This window comes from Pempheris klunzingeri, chromosome 2 (genome assembly GCF_042242105.1).
Source record: "Pempheris klunzingeri isolate RE-2024b chromosome 2, fPemKlu1.hap1, whole genome shotgun sequence".
NCBI classification, from domain to species: domain Eukaryota; kingdom Metazoa; phylum Chordata; class Actinopteri; order Acropomatiformes; family Pempheridae; genus Pempheris; species Pempheris klunzingeri.
Genome location: NC_092013.1, coordinates 1,277,627 through 1,287,851, shown reverse-complemented (window position 1 = coordinate 1,287,851; position 10,225 = coordinate 1,277,627).

Below are 10,225 nucleotides of genomic sequence, written 5' to 3'. Positions count from 1 at the left end.
AGTATTATGGGATGTTAAAGTCATTGGTTCAGTCACATGATCAGCTAGAAATCAGTAAAATATTGAAAACACATTCATTCGTTAATGCTTCACCGATCAATCGACTGATCAACAGAGACAATGTGGATTAACACAAGACAAATCAGCCAGGTGATGATTAATCAATAAATCAGTGAGTCTGTAAATCCAATCAGTGACGTCAGAGGTTATTGATTGAAGGCAGAGGGTGACTGATTGAACTGTAACTGATCGATTACCTGCTGAAAACCTTTGTTCTTCCTCTGCTCTGTGTTTGACCCCCAATATTCCTTCATTCTGTGTTTGGATTCTGAAATGTTCCTTTGTTTCTAACGGAGAAGGACATTATTTATCTTTTTTTAATTTAATACAAGCAGGTTATGAAGTTAGGACGGTCGACCACGAAGAGACACTGAACCACCAGAGAGACGCCAAACCACCAAAAACAAACACGAAACAACCAAAACAAAACAATCAAAAATAAACAAAATAATCGAAAAAAAACAGAATAATCAAAAATAAACAGAATAATCAAAAATAAGCACAAAATAATCGAAAATAAACAGAATAACCAAAAATAAACACAAAATTATCAAAAATAAACACAAAACAGCTGATTCTACATAGATACATAGATAGATAGATAGACAGACAGATAGACAGATAGACAGACAGATTGATTGATTCTAATAAGTGTTCTGTCTGATACAGTGAGAACAGGGTGGATCACTGTGCTGCTGCCACCAGGTGGAACTAAAGACCTGCTGGGAGATTTAAGGAGGCTCCACACCGACACAGAGAGGAAGAACTTTAAATAACATTACTGCACTACATTAATTAATTAAGTTATTTCTGTTCTTTCAGGTCTGGGTAGAATAAAGACAACTGACGTTTAATTCATGTTTAAATTAATGTATAATGAGACATCAGGGCTAAAATCAACCCAATCATCAATACATAAACACATAAACAGTAAAAACTCCCCACATGTTAAACAGTGAATATGAAGTACTGTCTTATACTACAGTGGATGTTATTCTGTATATACAGAGAATAATATATAATATATAACATTATATAAACCTGTAGGGAAGAAAAAAGGAACACAAAATAGAGAATAATAAATAAAAAATAAACTTACTATTAGAGAAATGTTTGTAATCACACATTCTTATTATCATTCTAATCATTATCATTAATTATTATTATCATTATTATTATTAAGAACAGAGAGAAGAGACCTGGCACTTCATATGGAGAACAAACAAAAAGATAAGGAACCACTCATATATGTTATCATCATTTATTATTGTTATCATTAATTATTATTATTATTATTATCATTATTTAAATACTGTGTTAGATTTACATACATTATCATTTAAGGTTTATGCGTAAATCAAGATTTAGACATTTCAAAATGTAACAATGACAAAATTTAAATCAGGTCATTTAAAGTAAAGAAAATAAAATATCATAAAACATAAAGTGTAAATTTCTACCTTCATGGGCTGATGGACCAGTTTCTGTTACATTTTATGTATTATTCTTGTAATATTCTTTTTATTGGCATTTTATTGATTAGCAGTGTGTCCTGATTTATTGATTCATGACTCATGTGTGTGTGCCGATGTTGTGAACTCGTCCTGGTTGTCGATCCTCTGGCCGCTCAGACAGTTCACTGTGACCTAGAAGTCTATTAAATTTAGATCATCGTCCTCCGCAGGAAGCGTTTATTTCGAGACGTTCCACATCCATTTTGGAGCGGTTGGTCTGACTGAAATCTAATCATCACTCGTCTTTTTTTCCAGAAAAGGACTTCCTGCCCTTAAAGATGCTGCTGCTCAGTTGGGATGAATCATAACTTTCACTGACAGCCTCATTTTCATTTAACTTTTAGGGAGCTTGTATCTCCGCCAATCAGATAGTTCTACAATCTCATGTGTGTAATGAACTGCATTTATTTCACTGTTTAACCACAAACAGCCGTTATATTGCTCTCTTCAAACACACCAGACTCCATTCACAAAAACAAGGATTTTAGCTCAGGGAACACAAGAGTTGCTAATCTGCCGTTGCTTCGATTGGTTAATTTGTTTGTGTTATCGTGTGTTACACTAACATTTTGTTGAATCCAAACTAAACCTTTAAAACAAGAAAGTCACACAATAACACAAACAATCGAGACAGCAGTTGACCAACAACTCCAGTGAAAAATGTGTGTTTTTGTCAATGGAGTCTGGTGGCTTTGAAGGGAGCACTGAAACACCTGTTTCTGGTTTAACAAATTTATTATCTACCAATCTCAACACTTATTGCACCGCAATGTGTTTTTCATTTAACTTTTGGGAAGCTTGAATCACAGCAAATAAGAGAAATGATTAATCTCACTGTGACTGAGATTTTCTAAACTGTAATAAACTGTGTGAATTATACCGTCCATAAAACTGTGTTGCTTGCGCCTGTTTAAAACACAAACAGATGTCACTCACTTCAAACACACCAGACTCCATTGACAAAATTGTCATTTTACATCACAGAACACAGGAGGTGCTGGTCTGCTGCCTCCATCTGTTAGTTTATTTGTGTTATTCTATGCTATAAAAAATAGTTTTGAATCAGAACTAAATCTTTAAAACACCAAACTCACATAATAACACAAACAAACTAAATGATCAAGGCAGCAATAGACCAGCTTGTAAAATCCATGTTTTTGTGAATGAAGTCTGGTGTGTTTGAAGACAGCGATACAACGGCTGTTTGTGGTTAAACAAATCTACCATCTACTGGACCAATTCCAACACTTTTTGTACCGACCAGTAATTTAGACACCAGGATGTGTGCACAAAGTATAATTTGCCACCACAAACCACCTGCTAATTTTACTGTGTATGAGACAAGAAGAAAACGTACATGTTCGACAGTTTGAGTGAAAAATAATCAAAACACATTTATACCAAATTTTCATGAATCAACAGTGTAATTTTAGAAATTGTTTTAAATTTTTTTGTTTTACATGTGTGAGGATTAATTTCAGTGAATGCCAGTTTGATTGTTTAATATATAATTTTGCATATTTTTCCCATGTGTCTGTGGTTTCTCTGTCATTTTAAACACACGTCTGTGGCTTCAGTGGATGATCGCACTGCGTTTGGACTGAGTCGGATCCCGGAGTGTTGAACAGGTGACGCTGAGCATGTGATCGCTGTGAGGTTTTCAGGCTGCACGCCTCCTCGTCCAGTCCGGTCCCTGCAGCCCTCAATCAGTCTGACACAGTTTAAATCAATACCTGATGAAGTCCCATAACTCAGGCCTCGCTGTGGGGCTCCAAGCAGAAGAAAGATCCACTGAAAATCAATGGAGTCACGGTTTCCCTACACACCCATCTGGTCCCAGGGCGACAGCTCCGAAAATAATGAGAACCAGCGAGCAGTTTGTGTGCAGTGTGCATGAGATGCTGCAGAGAACTCCGGTGTTTTAAACCAGAGTCCTTTGAACAAAAGCTGAAGTAGATCAAATCCACCTGAACTTTAGCGTTAGCACACAGCTAGCAGAGTTTAGGGTTAACACACAGCCAGTGGATGTTAGCGTTAACGTACAGCTAGCAGACATACGGCTCTAGCTGCTGAACATGCATGTGCTATTTCAGAGAGTCATGGAGAATCTGACGCCACATTTTGCCAAAAATATCCAAACTAATTTGGTGTGAAAGGCTCAGTATGTTTACATGCAGAGGAGCGGTCAGCCTGTTCAGCCAACACCAGGAGAAGCTGTGGTTTTCCTCAGGATTTAGAGAGGATGTGAGCGCCCTGACTGATGCACGCCGCTGAAGGAATGAGCAGGAAGTGTCTCTGCTTTCATGGCTCCCGCTTGCTTCCTCAGATTAACAGGAACAGTTATTTATAGAGCCGCAGAACAGGGGATTAGAGCTATTCCTGTTGTGTTTTGGATGCTTCTTTGATGACTCAAGGTGTGGAAGTGTGTACTAGTGCTCGTACTGTGTGTCTATGTGCACGACACACCCTGTGTTCTTCACACACACGGGCCTGCTGTCACTGCACTGTGTCTGCAGAGCTGCAGCATTCACAGGTGTGTTTACGTGTATGTAAGTTGTGCGTAAAAGCATGTATGTTGTATGTTGTGCATGTTTCCCTGCTGTTTTCTGTTCGATGAGTCAAACAAGCAGCAGGTTTCTGTTTATGGAGAACCAGGAGGGGATATAACAGAGCCCAGAGGGTGTGTGTGTGTGTGTGTGTGTGTGTGTGTGTGTGTGAGTTTCTTCTCATAATAGCACGGCTGTAGCGACACACACACGTATGTCAGTGGGCAAAATTCACAATGATCCACGTGCAGTAAAATGTATTTCTGATGACAGGCAAGACGCATTTTGAACGTGAAAAAGACGAAAACACAAATTAGTTTTTTTTAATACAGGAAGAAGAATTAGAAGCACTGACGGCATAAAAACGAGGCCTTTGTACTCAAACCTGGTTTGAAAATTTTATTTGTTTTCTGTTCTTGGTTTGCTGCCTCATTTGTTTTTGTTTTAAGGATAGCTCCCCTGTCTCTCCCCCTGGGGTCCTCTGTGTCCACATCCTGGTGTCTGAGTGACTGGTAGGTAGTAAAAGTGTTGGAACTGGTCCAGTAGATCACCTCAGCCAGCAGCCACCAAACGGGCTGCAATGGCTGCAACGTGATCCTTTGGGACAACTGCACCTGATCACAGTAGGTCCACTAAAAGAGCTTGTTTGATCCACTGACAGGCTCAGAGTGTTATTCTAAGTGTGTGACAGCATCATGGAAAGGATCCCTACAGAGAGAGACCTGGAAGATCCTTTTGGTTTAACCACAAACAGCACACACACCAGACTACATTCACTAAAACAGGGATTTTAGAGAACAGGACTCAGGAGCTGCTGGTTAGTTTGTTGAATGTGTGTGTGTGTGTTGTGTGTTACACAAATATTATGTTGGATCTAAACGGCTGGTAGGTAATGACCTCTAAGTACTAGAATTAGGCCAGTAGACAGCGGATTAGTTTAACCAGAATCAGCTGTTTTATCGCTCTCTTCAAAGACACCAGACTCCATTGACAAGAGCAGTCATTTTTACTTCACAAAACACTGCTGCTGCCTAATTCAGTTATTTTGGTCGTGTTGTTGTGTGACTGTGGTTTAGATCAAATACAGAAATACAGAAACACACAGTAACATAAACTAACTAACTGATGGACGGCCTTCAGGTCCTGTGTTTTTGTCCTGTATGTTTTTAAAAGCTCTTTATGAGTAAAGCATTGGTGTGTGTGTGTGTGTGTGTGTGTGTGTGTGTGTGTGTGTGTGTGTGTGTGTGTGTGTGGCTGACTGAAGACGAGGGAGGCGGTGACCTCTCTGAGGTACGGCGGTTTAATCTCAGGACGGTGCCCGCGGCCCTCTGGGAAATATGGGAGGCAGCGCTGATGCAGCAGTGCGACGCTTCACTTTCAGATTAAAATGTTTAAAACGTTTAAAAACACAGTCCAGACACGTTAAAGGCTGAAACGGCGGCAGTTTCGGCGCCAAACGTCAGCGTTTCTGTCGCAGTCGGTACCGACATTCACCATTCAACCATAATCTGACCCAAAACACCAACATCACTAAAAACAACCACCGACTCAACTCTTCACACATTTAACCTCTTTAAGTACGACACGTCCATCTGTAGCCTGTTTACAGTCACTGCTGTTAGTTAAGACACCAAGACAGAGAGAGATGGAGGGGGAGAGAGGAGAGTGAGAGAGAGAGAGAGGAGATGGAGGGGGAGAGAGAGGAGAGAGAGAGAGAGAGAGGAGATGGAGGGGGAGAGAGGAGAGAGAGAGAGGAGATGGAGGGGGAGAGAGGAGAGAGAGAGAGGAGATGGAGGGGGAGAGAGAGAGAGAGAGAGAGGAGATGGAGGGGGAGAGAGGAGAGAGAGAGAAGATGGAGGGGGAGAGAGAGAGAGAGAGAAGATGGAGGGGGAGAGAGAGAGAGAGAGAGGAGATGGAGGGGGAGAGAGAGAGAGAGAGAGAGAGAGAGAGGAGATGGAGGGGGAGAGAGAGAGGGAGAGAGAAGATGGAGGGGGAGAGAGAGAGAGAGAGAAGATGGAGGGGGAGAGAGAGAGAGAGAGAGGAGATGGAGGGGGAGAGAGAGGAGATGGAGGGGGAGAGAGGGAGAGAGGGAGAGGAGATGGAGGGGGAGAGAGGGAGGAAAGGGGGGTGAGGAGTGACGACTGATAGTCTGAGCTCTACTTTCTGGTTTCTATAAAAACTGTCTGAGGCCGCGTTCCACTTCCTGTTAAAGTGGGCTGAAACACACACACACACACACACACACACACACACACACACACACACACACACACACACACACACACACACACACACACTGGTCTGAATTCGTGCTCAGGGTGGATATTTAAACTCCGGCTTTGGGCTCAACACCCTTCAGTGACCCACTGATCTGTCTTCATGGTCGACCCTCTAAAAAGGACTCAAACTCAGCAATTCATTACTCAGACTGCACTACACCAGGTAATCCAGGTGTGTGTGTGAGTGTGTGTGTGTGTGTGTGTGTGTGTGTGTGTGTGTGAGTGTGTGTGTGTGAACAGTTGGGCAGCATCTGTGTCCTTGACGGGATGGTCTGTTCCTGGTGCCCCTACAGGACACACACTCATTAATTGGACAAGAGGACACACACACACACACACACACACACTCACACTCACACACACTCACACACACACAAACACACACACACACACTCACACTCACACACACACACACACACACACACACACACACTCACACACACTCACACACACACCTGACTGTACCTGTACACTGTTACAGAGTGCTGAATGTCTCTCTCAGTTTCAGATTAACGGCGTCACAAATTAAATCAGTAAATTCACGATTTAGAATCTGTGTTTCTGACTCGTTTCCATGGATACCGCTAGTTACCGCTAGTTACCGCTAGTTAAAGTTGGTTTGTGTCTTTACATCCAGTGTTTGTGGTTAAACTGGTGGATGACAACACAGAAAGTACTTATTATTCTGGAGAAAGATACTTTGATCAGCTTCTCCAAACTTTGGTCCCCAGAGGATGAACCCACCCTGATGATCCTCAGCATTTCGATGTGTCTGATAACTTTGATTGATGACTAAACAACCGTGAAACTAATCATCAGTGTGTTTAAAGGTACCTGACTCTACACTAAGCCCCTCCTACTATCCTGTCAGTGATCCATTAATCTCACTGAGGCTACGCTTCGTTTTAGCGCTTAACGTTTTCAGAACAAACACAAATACAGTAGACAGGCTAGCTAGCATTAGCACTGTGCTCTGACAGCTCACCTAGCTAACGTTAGCTTATAGCCTATAAATTAGCTTACGTTAGCCCGGTCAGTGCAGCCTGAGCTCCAACCAGGAAGTGTTAGCAGAGAACCCAGAGCCACTAGAACCTGTTCTCCATCAGGATATGAACTTTATGAAATCATTAGCTAGCTTGATTCTGCTGCTGTCCTGCATTTGTTATGACTGACAAACATCTGTGCTGCTAACATCAGGCTACAGCTGTCAACATTCAATTCATGAAAGTAAAACTGGTTCAAATAAGCTAAGCTAACACAGAAGCACGTGACTCTTTTCTCACACTAGCTAATGAGCACAGCGGCTAACACGTGAGCATGTAGCATTAGCATGTAGCGTTAGCATGTAGCTTTGAGCCATAAAACCCTCCTATCAGGATCTTTTTCAGGACAGATCAGAGATCAGCGATGAGGGATCTACTCCTGGAGACGCCGACTCCACAGCGTCTCTTTAGCAGAACGTTATTAGTTGTTTAAGTGTGGACGCTGATTCCGTCTACGTGAGACGAAGGACTGGATTCCCCAAAAAGGGGCGTGGTGATGGGAGCATTAACACTATGGCTATGGTGAACATTATTCCTGCTGAACACCATGTTAACATTGTCCTGTGAATGGAGAAACCAGTACCATGAAGTTCTACCTGAGCGTCAGGTAACGTCGAGTCGCTCCATCGCTGCCACACTCGCTGATGAACACTTGGCTCGCTGGGCTGAATGTCTGCCAAAGAGAAAAGGGCTTCTGGCTCATGCAGACAAAGCAAACAAACAGTGGCTCTCTGCTCCATCTGCCACTCTCTTCTCTTTTGTCTCTTTAAATATCTCCCACACATGAACAGCCATGACGGTACACATCACAGCCGGCGATGGCGTCTTTGTGATGTCATACGGTCGACGTGTGGGCCGGGACATGCTGTTACACCACTGGCGTCATGTTTGTGTCTGTTTTCTTTCCCGTTTAAGGATCAAATGGCCTCAGAGTGAAAACAAACTAACCTCTGTTATGATTATTCCTAAATCAATGTATGTAAAAATGGTTTGAGTTTTATATCCATAGTGGAGATTTAACCGAGCAATCGCGTCGCGTTGTGTCACCAGAGTGAAGGTGTGTGTGTGATGGTGAACCAGCCCCCCTGTTCTATCAAATCTCCGTCGCTCAGAAAGTAAAACCTGAAACAGTTCAGATCTCTTCTGGAGGTTCACAGATCTTTAGTTTCTGTTTCTACATCCACTGTTGTTCTGGATCAACATGTTCTCTGTCTTTCTTTAGTCTCCTCTGATGAACAACATGTCTGATTCCTGGATTTTCTCCATGTTTCTCCCAGTCTGAAGTCTTTTCTCACTCATTCTGCTTTAGTGACTTCTGGGACCTTTTAGCTGAGGTTGGACACATTTTAGGGACATGAAGAAGAAGAAGGTCCTCCAAGAAATGACATCACCAGAAGAAGAAACAGCAGCGAGGACGCAGACGCAGCATTTAGAGAGCAGAGGGTTAAATACTATTGTGTGTGTGTGTGTTCAGCAAAGCATGAAAAACTGATGTTGTACTTCATTACTGCGTTTTATGCTCCTCCACTACTGGAAATATGTTACTGATGAAGTGTTGAGTACAGTGTGTGTGTGTGTGTGTGTGTGTGTGTGTGTGTGTGTGAGCCCAGATGAGCAGCAGCAGTAGTCCGACTGGTGACGGCATCTGTCACTCTCAGAGGGAACCAGCTGCTCTCCGCTAACGTTGACGTTCTTTGACATTTTGTGGAAACAGACTCACACTGACTCAGCGGCACACAGCGCACCTGCAACACACACACACACACACACACACACACACACACACACACACACACACACACACACACACACACACACACACACACACACACACATTCAGCCTGTGTGCACCCTTCAGTTCCCACAACAAACACTTCCATATTTGTGATTTGTAGAAGGAGATCTGTCTCATAAGTATTAACAGGAGTCAGTTTGTGTCTGTAAACCTTTGAATTAATGTGCAGTGATTAGTATGAAACCTCTCATCCTTATGTTGTGTTTCCACCACACGCTAAGCTAACTTTTCACATGAATAGATGTGAGAAGATGCGAAATCTCAGCAGGCAACACAAAGAGCAAGAATCAGGTGAATTCACATGTTGATGATATTCAACTTCACACAACAGTTAGCACAAGCATAAGCCATAGTTAGCACAAACATTAGCCCCAGTTAGCACGAACATTAGCCAATTTTAGCACAAACATTAGCCAAAGTTATCACAAACATTAGCCAAAGTTATCACAAACATTAGCCAATGTTATCACAAACATTAGCCATAGTAAGCACAAACATTAGCCCCAGTTAGCACAAACATTTGCCAAAGTTAGCACAAGCATTAGCCAATGTTAGCACAAGCATTAGCCAAAGTTATCACAAACATTAGCCAAAGTTAGCACAAGCATTAGCCAATGTTAGCACAAGCATTAGCCAAAGTTATCACAAACATTAGCCAAAGTTAGCACAAGCATTAGCCAAAGTTATCACAAACATTAGCCAAAGTTAGCACAAGCATTAGCCAATATTATCACAAACATTAGCCAAAGTTAGCAAAAACATTAGCCAAAGCTAGCACACACAAGCATTAGCCAAAGCTAGCACACACAAGCATTAGCCAATGTTAGCACAAGCATTAGCCAAAGTTAGCACAAGCCCCAGTTAGCACAAACATTAGCCCCACACAGTGCTAGTGTAGAGAAGGCCCCTAAGTTATATATATGGCTACTGTTTCATGTTGAAATCCTCTTAGATTTCCTTCCTGTTCACTTTAGAGCCCTTACGTTTA